This window comes from Mustelus asterias, chromosome 11, assembly GCF_964213995.1.
Source record: "Mustelus asterias chromosome 11, sMusAst1.hap1.1, whole genome shotgun sequence".
Classification (NCBI taxonomy): Eukaryota; Metazoa; Chordata; class Chondrichthyes; order Carcharhiniformes; family Triakidae; genus Mustelus; species Mustelus asterias.
In genome coordinates, this window is record NC_135811.1 from 102836463 (window position 1) to 102849889 (window position 13427).

Genomic DNA, 13427 nt, shown 5'->3' on the forward strand with positions numbered 1-13427 from the left:
TTATTGAGAAAGTTAGATAAATAGTAAAGGCCCACAATGCAGTACGCCACCAAGTTTGACGTTAGTGGAGATAAGAGACAGCCACAGAGATATACAACATGGAAACAGACCCTTCGGCCCAACCCGTCCATGCCGACCTGGTTTCCTAAACTGAACTAGTCCCATTTGCTGCGTTTGGCCCATCTCCCTCTAAACCTTTCCCATCCACGTACCTGTCTAAATGTCTTTTAAATGTTGAAATTGTACCCGCCTCTACCACCTCCTCTGGCATCTCATTCCGTATGCGCGCCACGCTCTGTGTGAAAAAGTTGCCCCCCAGGTCCCTTTTAAATCTTTCCTCTCTTACCTCCAAGCTACACCCTCTAGTTTTGGACTCCCCTACCCTGGGAAAAGACCTTGGCTATTCACCTTATCAATGCCCCTCATGATTTTATAAACCTCTATAAGGTCACCTCTCATCCTCCTACGCTCCAGGGAAAAATGTCCCAGCCTATCCAGCCTCTCCTTATAACTCAAACCTTCCAGTCCTGGTAACATCCTTGTAAATCTTTTTTGCACCCTTTCCAGTTTAATAACATCCTTCCTATAGCAGAACAACCAGAATTGTATGCAGTACTCCAAATGTGGCCTTATCAATGTCTTGTACAGTTGTAACTTAACGTCTCAACTCCTGTACTCAATGCTTTGACCAATGAAGGCAAGTGTGCCAAATGCTGCCTTCACCACCCTGTCTACCTGTGACGCCACTTTCAAGGAACTATGCATCTGTACCCCTCGGTGTCTCTGTTCGACAACACTCCCCAGGGCCCTACCGTTAACTGTGTAAGTCCTGCCCTGGTTTGTCTTACCAAAATGCAACACTTTGCATTTGTCTGAATTAAACTCCATCTGCCATTCCTTGGCCCACTGGCTCAGATCCCGTTGTAGTGTTAGATAACCTTCGCTATCCACGACACCACTAATTTTGGTATCATCTGCAAACTTACTAACCATGTCTCCTATATTTTCATCCAAATCATTAATATAAATGACAAACAACAATGGACCCAGCACCGAACCCTGTGGCACAGCGCTGGTCACAGGCCTCCAGTCTGAAACACAACCCTCTACCGCCAACCTTTGTCCCCTACCGGCAAGCCAATTTTGTATCCAATTGGCTAGTTCTCCCTGGATCACATGTGACCTAACCTTACTGACCAGTCTACCATGCGGTACATTGTTGAAGGCATTGCTAAAGCCCATGTAGACATCTACTTAATGCATTTTAAGACCTCCAGCACCTCCTCTTCTGTAATGTGGACACTTTTCAAGACATCACTAAGTACTTCCCCAAGTTCCCTAGCTTCCATGTCTTTCTCCACGGTAAATACTGACAAGAAATATTCATTTAGGATCTCACCCAAGTCCTATGGCTCTACACATTGACGACCTTGTTGATCTTTAAGGTGCCCTATTCTCTCCCTAGTTACTCTTTTGGCCTTAATATACTTGTAGAATCTCTTTGGATTCTCCTTTACCTTCTCTGGCAAAGCTATCTCATGGCCCCTTTTTGCCCTCCTGATTTCCCTTTTAAGTGTACTCCTACACCACCTATTCTCTTCAACAGATTCACTTGACCCCAGCTGCCTATACCTGACATATGCTTCCTTCTTTTTATTGGCCAAAGCCTCAATATCTCTAGTCATCCAGTGTTCCCTACTCCTGCCAGCCTTGCCCTTCACACTAACAGGAACATGCTGGCCCTAAACTCTTGTTATCTCACTTTTGAAAGCCTCCCACTTGCCAAACGTCCCTTTACCTGTGAACAGCCTCCCCCAATCCACTTTTGAAAGTTCCTGTCTAATACCATCAGAATTGGCCTTACCCCAATTTAGAACTTTAGCTTGTGGACCAGACCTATCTTTTTCCATAACTATTTTAAAACTAATAGAGTTATGGTCACTGGTCCCCCACTAACACTTCTGTCACTTGCCCTGTCTTATTTCCCAAGAGGAAGTCGGGTTTTGCCCCTTCTCTAGTAGGGCCATCTACATATTGATTGAGAAATATTTCCTCAACGCACTTAACAAATTCCTCCCTGTCCAAGCCCTTAACACTATGCCAGTCCCAGTCTATGTTTGGATCTCCCTACATATGTCCTCTCAATTACAGGGGGGCCTGTAAGTACAATCCCATCAAAGCGATCACTCCCTTCTTATATCTCAGTTCCATCCATATAGCCTCACTGGATGATCCCTCAGGAATATCCTCTCTAAGTACTGTTGTGACGCTTTCCCTAATCAAAACCCCCTCCTCTCTTGCCTCTCCTTCTATCATGGAATCATAGAATCCTACAGTGCAGAAGAAGACCATTCGGCCCATCGAGTCTGCACTGACTACATTCCCCCCAGGCCCTATCCCCATAACCCCATGCATTTATCCTAGCTAGTCCCCCTGACACTAAGGGACAATTTATCCTGGCTAATCCACCTAACCTGCACATTTTTGGACTGGGGAAAGAAACAGGAGCACCCGGAGGAAACCCACGTAGACACAGGGAGAATGTTCAAACTCCACACAGTCAGTGACCCAAGCTGGGAATTGAACCCGAGTCCTTGGAAGCAGTGCTAACCACTGTGCCGCCTTCCTGTAGCATCTGTTACCCGGAACATTGAGCTGCCAGTCCTGTCCCTCCCTCAGCCGTGTTTCTGTAATAGCTATGATATTCCAGTTCCAGGTAGCCACTGCATTCCCTGAGTTAATCTGCCTTACCTGCCAGGCCTCTTGCATTGAAATAAAGGCAGTTTAATTCATCAGTTTCCCTCGTTCCCTGCCATGCTTATGCTTGCATTGTCTATTTAACTTGCTCTCTTTAAATTCTGTATTAGCCTCAATGTCCTCTTTTGTCTCACTACTCTTTAGAGTCCCACCCCACTGCCAGACTAGTTTAAACCCTCCGAGTAGCATTAGCAAATCTCCCCGCCAGTATATTGATTCCCCTCCAGTTCAGGTGCAACCCGTCCCTCTTGTACAGGTCATCTCTGTCCCAGATGATTCCCAATGCTCCAAAAATCTGAATCCCTGCCCCGTGCACCAGCTCCTCAGCCACATATTCATCTGCCCTATCCTCCTATTCCTACTCTCACTAGCACGTGGCATTGGGAGTAATCCGGAGATTACTACCCTTGAGGTCCTTAACCTCCAGCCTAACATCTTATATTCACTCTGCAGTGTCTCATCCCTTTCACTACCTATGTTGTTGGTATCAACATGTACCACAACCTCTAACTCATCACCCTTCCCCTTCAGGATGCCCTGCAGCCGTCCAGTGACTTCTCTGACCCTGGCACCAAGGAGGGAATACACCATCCTGCGTCTTGGAGCGCAGAAACGCCTGTCTCCTCCCCTGACTAATGAATCCCCTATCACTGTTGCTCTTCCTTTCTTCTTCCTCCCCCCCTGTACAGTCAAGCCGCTTGTTGTGTCAGAAGCTTGGCTCTAAGCTGCACTCCTCTGAGGTACCAGTGCCTTATCAGTTTCCAACATGGAATACTGGTTAGTGAGCTGGACCTCAGGGAGCGCCTGCACTGCCTGCCTGTTCTTCCTGGACTGTCCTGTTGTCACCCAGAACAAAGAACAAAGAGCAAAGACAATTACAGCACAGGAACAGGCCCTTCGGCCCTCCAAGCCTGCACTGACCATGCTGCCCAACTCAACTAAAACCCCCTAACCTTCCGGGGACCATATCCCTCTATTCCCATCCTATTCATGTATTGTTCAATTCACCCCGTAAAAGTCACTATCGTATCTGCTTCCATTACCTCCCCCAACAGCGAGTTCCAGGCACCCACCGCCCTCTGTGTAAAAAACTTGCCTTGTCCATCTCCTTTAAACCTTACCCCTTGCATCTTAAACCTATCCCCCCTCGTAATTGACTCTTCCACCCTGAGAAAAAGCTTTTGACCCATTCACTTCTTTCCTCACCTTTGAGCTGTGGTGTAGCCGCCTCTCTACACATGCTATCCACGTAACTCTCAGCCTCGCGGAGGTGCCACAGTATCTCCAGCTGCTGTTCAGATGTGGCAAAGCAGAAAATGGTGAAGAAGTTTAAAGTTCATTCATTAGCGTCACAAGTAGGTTTACATTAACACTGCAATGAAGTTACTATGAAAATCCCCGAGTTGCCACACTCCGGCGCTTGTTCGGGTAACACTGAGGGAGAATTTAGCATGGCCAACGCACCCTAACCAGCACGTCTTTCAGACTGTGGGAAGAAACCGGAGCACCCGGAGGAAACCCACGCAGACAACGTGCAGACGCTGCACAGACAGTGGCCCAAGCCGGGAATTGAACCCGGGTCCCTGGCGCTGTGAAGCAGCAGTGCCAACCACTGCGCCACAATGCCGGCCGTGGCATCAAGCTTAAGTTCAAAGAGCCTATAAACTGAAACAAGAAAATAAGAAAAGGTCACAGGTGGATAGGGTCGTAAAGAGTGCCTTTGGTACATTGGCCTTTATAAATCGGAGTATCGAGTATAAACGTTGGAGTGTTATGGTAAGGTTATATAAGGCATTGGTGAGGCCGAATTTGGAGTAATGTGTACAGTTTTGGTCACCTAGTTACAGGAAGGATGTAAATAAGATTGAAAGAGTGCAGAGAAGGTTCACAAGGATGTTGCCGGGACTTGAGAAGCTGAGTTACAGAGAGAGATTGAATAGGTTGGGACTTTATTCCCTGGAGCGTAGAAGATTGAGGGGAGATTTGATAGAGGTGTATAAGATTTTGATGGGTATAGATAGAGTGAATGCAAGCAGGCTTTTTCCGCTGAGGCTAGGGGAGAAAAAAACCAGAGGGCATGGGTTAAGGGTGAAAGGAGAAAAGTTTAAAGGGAATATTAGGGGGGGCTACTTCACGCAGAGAGTGGTGGGAGTGTGGAATGAGCTGCCGGATAAAGTGGTAAATGCGGGGTCACTTTTAACATTTAAGAAAAACTTGGACGGGTTCATGGATGAGAGGGGTGTGGAGGGATATGGTCCAAGTGCAGGTCAGTGGGACTAGGCATAAAATGGTTCGGCACAGACAAGAAGGGCCAAAAGGCCTGTTTCTGAGCTGTAATTTTCTATGGTTCTATGGAAGGGACATTCGAAATCCCAGCCTTTGGGATTCCAAAGGAAGACTGAGACTGTGCGATGAATCTTACACCTTAGAATAACATTAGTGTATAAATGTTTAATGTACAGTATGAAATTACTTTGTCTGCTTTTTTAACTGATCGTCAATCCACTTACTTTAAATTGTTTCTCCGTTCCCATCAACGGAAACACACTAAGATTCTTTAACATTGTGAAATGTATGTTCGAAACTTAGCGATTAGATTCCCTCCCCCCTGGTCAGCTATAACTGTTTCTTTAGGAGGAGGTAATAATGAATGGCACAGTGGTTAGCACGGCTGCCTCACAGCGCCAGGGAACTGGGTTCGATTCCAACCTAGGGTCACTGCCTGTGTGGAGTCTGCACGTTCTCCCCGTGTCTGCATGGGTTTCCTCCGGGTGCTCCGGTTTCCTCCCACAATCTGAAAACATGCTGGTTAGGTGCATTGGCCAAGCTGAATTCTCCCTCAGTGTACCCGAACAGGCGTGTGGCAACCGGGGGATTTTCACAGTAACTGTATTGCAGTGGTAATGTAAGCCTACTTGTGACCAATAAATAAAATTTACTTTACTTTAATTCTGAGCTTTCATTTGAATAAATAAATGTTTTCTCTTTACACAAGTGAAATATCACAATCCACCCACTTCAAGTTTCTAGTCAGGCAATAGACTAAATTAGAAATTATTCAGGCAATTGAAAACCTGATGGTTAAAAGAGGAACAGTATAAAAAAATAATTCCAATAAAATGAACCGTGATAAAGTTGGCATTGATGATGGCAGCAGTGGTTTGTGGTCCTGCAGAATGCTCAGTGAGACAGATTGACTAAACAGGTAGAGCAGTAAAAACAAATGGGCCATCTCCATCGGGAAAAACCCGGTCTGGGAATACATTTATCTTTCATTCAGTATAAAGGGAATAGGTTTGTCCTCTGTCATGGTAAACACACAGACACAGACACACACACACAGACACACACAGACACAGTTACACACACACACAGACACACACACAGACACACACATTCACACACAGACACACACACCACAGACACAGTTACACACAGACACACACACAGACACACACACAGTTACACACATTCACACAGACACACACAGTTACACACATTCACACACACTCGCGCACACACAGACACACACAGTTACACACCTTCACACACACACACACACAGTTACACACATTCACACACACATACACACTCGCACACACATACACACACACACAGACATGCATTCACACACACACACAGACACAGTTACACACATTCACACACAGACACATACAGACACACACACAGTTACACACATTCACACACACACACATACACACTCGCACACACACAGACACATACACACAGACACACACACACACACAGACACGCATTCACACACAGACACAGTTACACACATTCACACACACATCACAGACATTCACACAGTTACACACATTCACACACACTCGCGCACACACAGACACACACAGTTACACACCTTCACACACACACACACAGTTACACACATTCACACACACACACAGTTACACACATTCACACACATACAGTCACACACAAACAAACACACACAGACACGCATTCACACACAAGCACACACACATACAAACATGCACACACACAGTCACATACACACACACACACATGCAAATACATGGACACAGACACACACACACACAGTCACATACACACAGTCACCCACACACACACACACACAGATACGCACACACAGACACATAGACACACACACAGACATGCACACAGACACACATAGACACAGATGTGCACATACAGACACAGAAAAACACACAAACAGACACACATAGACAGATACACATACACACACACAGCACACACAGGCACATATGAGTATGCATGCACACAGGCACACACATACAGACACATGTACACGCAGACACATAAGCATAGACACGTAAAAGCATACACGCACACATCGACATTCACATACACATATACTTGGACACAGGTGCACATGCTCACACACACATGCATACACATCCGTGCATATAGACACATGCATTCACAGCCACACACAGACACATATATATATATATATATGCACATCCACACTCACAGCCTAAAGGATATCAATCCCTCCTCATTGCAGATGTGCAGATTTGTAACTTTCCCAGGCCTATTCACAGCCTCCATGTGGTTTGAAACTGACTGTGGTGTTCAAGTTGCCTTGTCCACAGGAAGGAAGATATTCTCTTGGATAAGGAATCATCTTCCAGCTGTATGGTCCCTGGCTGGATTGAGAATAAAGTTCTCTTCAGCAAGGGGGGTGTCATCAGCTGGGGTCCATTGCTTAACGAGGCTGACCAGATGGTCAGTCGCAGGCCAGAATATTTGGTGGATGCTCTAAAAAGTTATTCAATATAAACAGGTTTCACAAGCTGCTTTAATTATTAAGTAGAAGTTATTTTTTCCACTTAACAATGTGTCATGCGGTAAATTTTTATTGACAAATCTTCATCGCAAACAGCAAATGATTGGAACCCTTCCTTTGTGCCATCTCTGCCCTTCCCCCTGGCAAAATCTGAGACTTGGCAGGAGGTGGCAACCCTTGTTCCAAATGTAAATGGGAGTGAGGTAGAAACCCTACAGCACAGAAAGAGGCCATTCAGCCCATCGAGTCTGCACCGACCACAATCCCACCCAGGCCCTACCCCCATACCCCTACATATTTTACCCACTAATCCCTCTAACCTACGCATCTCAGGACACTAAGGGGCAACTTTAGCATGGCCAATCAACCTAACCCGCACACCTTTGGACTGTGGGAGGAAACTGGGGCACCCGGAGGAAACCCACGCAGACACAAGGAGAATGTGCAAACTCCACACAGACAGTGAGCCAAGCCGGGAATCGAACCCAGGTCCCTGGAGCTGTGAAGCAGCAGTGCTAACCACTTGTGCTACCGTGTCAATATTATTGTTAAAAAACACAGGTCACAAGCTTTGTGCCTAAAGCAATTACAAAGAGAGACTGCTGCAACACAGGGTTGGTAGGTAAGAAGTAGAAATGTGGAATGCTGCTTTCTGTGAATCAATCCATTATCAAGGGGACGCGATGGACCAGTGGTATTATCGCTAGATCATTAATCCAGAAACTCAGCTAAAGTTCTGGTGGACCCGGGTTCGAATCGAGCCATGGGAGATGGTGGAATTTGAATTCAATAAAAAATATCTGGAATTAAGAATCTACTGATGACCATAAAACCATTGTTGATTGTCAGAAAAACCCATCTGGGTTCACTAATATCCTTTAGGGAAGGAAATCTGCCATCCTTACCTGGACTGACCTACATGTGACTCCAGAACCACAGCAAGTGGTTGACTTTCAACTGCCCTCGGGCAACTAGGGATGGGCAATAACTACTGGCCCAGCCAGCAACACTCATGTCCCATGAATGAAAAAAACTGTCTTGCCCCCAATCTACTATTCACCAGTGAACCTTGACTGACAGGCTATCCCTGTGTGAACCATGGTTCAGTGGGTAGTGCTCTCATCGCTGACTCCAAAGGTCCCGGGTTCAAATCCCATTCCAGGACTTCAGCGTGAAAATCTCAGCTAAAGTTCTGGTGGACCAAGGTTCGATTCCTGCTATGGCAGAGGATGGAATTTGAATTCAATAAAAAAAATCTACTGGTGACCATGAAATAATTGTCGATTGTCGGAAAAGAACCATCTGGTTCACTAATGTCCTTTAGGGAAGGAAATCTGCCGTCCTCACCTAGCCTGGCCTACATGTGAGTCCAGAGCCCCAGCAATGTGGTTGACTTTCAAATGCCCTCCAAGGACGAATAGGGACGGGTAATAAATGTTGGCCAGTCAGCAACGCCCATGTCCCATGAATAAATAACAGGAAAAATCAAAGAAAAGTACTCGTGTCTAGTTTCATACTTCACTAACTGGCTTAGGATTGATTTAACGTCAATATCAGAAAACAAAAGCCCAGGTATTACCAACATGTCAACCATTTCATGGTGTAATTCATTTTCTTTTGCCTCTAGCAAACTGCAGGTTAATTCAAGCCTTATGGTTAATGCTGAGAGGCATCTGTGTGTGAATTAGCCCATGAACGCAGTTGGATGAGTTATCCGAACTATAAATTATGTACTTCAACAGAAGTAAGTAGCTAAAATAATTCAGCCAATTTGAAATAACGCTGGTGGTTTAGGTACAAAATGAGGCTGGATTTTCAATTTAACAGAAATATTTAGTTAGTCAGGATTTATGGGCTTGGAACCAACAGGATTTGAATCAAAATAAGATCAACTTCTTTTAAGCATTGCGGAATAAATTCCGTGATTTTTGCTAAACTCAGTGAATCGGTGTTTAGTTCAGCCACACAGATTAGATATGTTTAGCAATATAGGAATGGGAGGAGGCCATTTAGTCCCTCCAGCCTGTTTTGCTATTTAATGATATTTATTTTAATTTATGTTTAATTTAGGCTTAAGGTGCGTTGGGAAAAGTTTAGAGGAGATGTGCGAGGCAAGTTTTTTACACAGAGGGTGGGGAATGTCTGGAACGCGCTGCCCGGGGAGGTGGTGGGAGCAGATACGATAGCGGCATTTAAGGGGCATCTAGACAAATACATGAATAGGATGGGAATGGAAGGATACGGACTCCGTAAGTGCATATGGTTTTAGTATGCACGAAAAGAATCCTGCGCTCACCTGATGAAGGAGCAGCGCTCCGAAAGCTCGTGCTACCAAATAAGCCTGTTGGACTTTAACTTGATGTTGTGAGACTATTTACTGTGCCCACCCCAGTCCAACGCCGGCAACTCCACATCATGGTTTTAGGTTAGGCAGGCATCATGATCAGCATAGGTTTGGAGGGCCGAAGGGCCTGTTCCTGTGCTGTACTTTCCTTTGTTCTTTGTTCTTTATTCATTCATTGGACATTGGAGTCGCTGGCTAGACTGGTATTTATTGCCCATGAGAAGGTGGTGATGAGGGGCCTTCTTGAATTACTGTAGTCTATGTGATGTACAAACACCCATGGTGGGGAGGGGGTGGGGATTTTCTGGGCATGCAGCCCCAAAACCGGAAAATCCCACCCGAGGTCAATGGACCTTTGCATTGTCCACCCCCCCCCCCCCCCCCCACCTGCTATGAATCCCATGGCGGGCAGGACGGGAAAATTCCCCCCATTCTATTGTTAGGATGGGTGTTCCAGGATTTTGACCTAGCGACAGTGAAGGAACGGCCGATATATTGTCAGGATGGTGAGCGGCTTGGAGGGGAGCTTAGAAGTGGTGGTGTTCCCATGTATCTGCTGCCCTTGTCCTTCGAGATGGTAGAGGTTGCAGTTTTTGAAGATGCTGTCAAAGGCATCCCTTCATAACCTTAATAAAAATCTGTCAACCTCAGATTGACAATTAACGATTGATCCAGAATCAATTCCTGTTTTCACAAGAGAATTCCAAATCTCCACCACCCTTTCAATGCAGAAATGCTTCCTAATTATACCCCTGAAGGATCTGACTTCATTTTATTTTACTATTGCTCCAGTCCCCAACCAACAGAAACTGCGCGTAATGTTGTCAAATCTCAGTGTCAGGAAGTGGAAGGAAAAATCATCCAAATCAACAGGGGTCATCAAACAAGCATGAGGTGCTTTGTTTATGAGGCAAGTGACCTGATCCCTGTTTCCAGTATTGTTGAAGGGTTCATGTTGTTGCCCTTAACTAATATGGCACTGGGGTACTATCAGTTTATTAGCCTCCAAGTCAGTGACTGGCAAACTAGGCTAGTGAGTGGGCCACAAGAATGGCTCTCCTTCATCTCAGTGGGCTGCAAGATTGAAATCGGGCTTGTTCACTAACTATGACCCAGGAATACAATTGATACATGCCGAGTATTCCATAACGAATGGTAGAAAATGCTTAATCATTTCTATATTAATAGAACTGTCATTGAGTTCAAATGGTAAATGGGGCAGCGCGGTGGCACAGTGGTTAGCACTGCTGCCTCACAGCACCAGGGACCTGGGTTCTATTCCCGGCTTGGGTGACTGTGTGGAGTTTGCATGTTCTCCCTGTGTTGGCGTGGGTTTCCTCCGGGTGCTCCAGTTTCCTCCCACAGTCTGAAAGACGTGTTGGTTAGGGACATTGGCCGTGCTAAATTCTCCCTCGGTGTACCCGAACAGGCACCAGAGTGTGGTGGCTAGGGGATTTTCACAGTAACTGCATTGCAGTGTTAATATAAGCCTACTTGTGACACTAATAAATTAACTTAAACTTAACTTAACTGGTAAAAACAAAGAAATATTGACACTTTGGAATCAGAGGGAGCACATGGCTCTCACAGTCAATGTTGTGCACAATCATCACGCACCTCCCCTCACTTGCCCTTGCTTTATGTGTGAAATACTTCAATCACACCGGTGGGAAAAAAACTACACGGACGGAAATCAGAGGAATGCGGTAACCTGCACATGGGCAACGTTCAACAAAATGTCTTGTGGGGGCTGCACTCAAAACCCAGATGGGCCGCATGTGGCCCCTGGACCGCAGGTTGCCCCAAAGTTGAAGGTTGCCCCTTGGGCCGCAGGTTGCTCCTGGGCCACAGGCTGCCCCTGGGCCACAGGTTGCCCCTGGGCCACAGGTTGCCCCTTGGGCCGCAGGTTGGTCCTGGGCCACAGGCTGCCACTGGGCCACAGGTTGCCCCTGGGCCACAGGTTGCCCCTTGGGCCGCAGGTTGGTCCTGGGCCACAGGGCCACAGGTTGTCCCTGGGCCACAGGTTGCCCCTTGGGCCGCAGGTTGGTCCTGGGCCACAGGCTGCCACTGGGCCACAGGTTGCCCCTTGGGCCGCAGGTTGCTCCTGGGCCACAGGTTGCCCCTGGGCCACAGTTTGCCCACCACTCACTGCACAAACGTTTAGGCCATTTTGGAGCATATGAACAGGTGGTGGTGTTCTCATGCACTGAGGAGACCATTCAATTGCTGCAGCCCATTCTGCCACTAAATTCGGTCACAAGTCAAGGGCTATGAGGGGAGGCTGATGACAAAGTGGAATTGAGACCACAACCAGAGCAACCATGGTCTTACTGAATGGGAGAACAGGCTCAAAGGGCTGAATGGTCTATACCTGCTCCTATGTTCCATGATTGATCTGTATCCTAATTCCATTTACTCACCTTGGTTCCAATATCCTTAGTAAGAAGTTTAACAACACCAGGTTAAAGTCCAACAGGTTTATTTGGTAGCAAAAGCCACACAAGCTTTCGGAGCTCCAAGCCCCTTCTTCAGGTGAGTGGGAATTCTGTTCACAAGGGAGTTTCACTGGCTGTCCTGTCTGGAGGCAATACACATCTTTTTAGCCTGTCTTGATGCTCTCTCCGCTCACTTTGTTTGTATCTTAAAGACTTGATTAGCTGTAAGTATTCGCATTCCAACCATTATTCATGTAAATCGAGTCTGTGTCTTTATATGCCCTGTTTGTGAACAGAATTCCCACTCACCTGAAGAAGGGGCTTGGAGCTCCGAAAGCTTGTGTGGCTTTTGCTACCAAATAAACCTGTTGGACTTTAACCTGGTGTTGTTAAACTTCTTACTGTGTTTACCCCAGTCCAACGCCGGCATCTCCACATCATGTCCAATATCCTTAACATCCCTGCCTCATAAAAATCCATCAATCTTAGCTTTGGAATTTATCCACCCTCTGTTTCTGTTTTGGGCCATGCACATTTGTTTTTCAATCTGATTTGACTATCTGCAACTTTAACTCACAGATCGTAAGGACACCCATCGGCAGCCCTTTCTTAGATATGGAAATTAGGCTCCAGTGTGTCCTTGGGGCCTGATTGCTAGTTTTACTCATGGTCTAAGTTTTCTTTCTACAATACAACAGCTTGTGTTTATATAATATCTTCAGTATAATAAAACTTGCCAAGCCTCTTCACCACAGCAATACAAAGCTAAATTGCACTTCAAACCCACATAAGGTAATATTCTGCTCGCTCTAAGTTTTAAGGAGCTTCTTAAAGGAGGGTAGAGAGGGGGGAGTCAGAGAGGTTTAGAAAGGGAATTCCAGAGCTTAAGGCCTCAGTAACTTTCCTACCCCAACTTCCCACACATTGCTTCTCCCAAAATGTTCCACAGCCTATGAAATACTTTTTAAGTGTAGCCACTGTTGTAACATAAGAAACACAGCAGTCAACTTGTGCACAGTAAGTTCCTACAGACAGCAATCTGATGATAATCAACTAATGCCCCACATCTTCCAGTCTC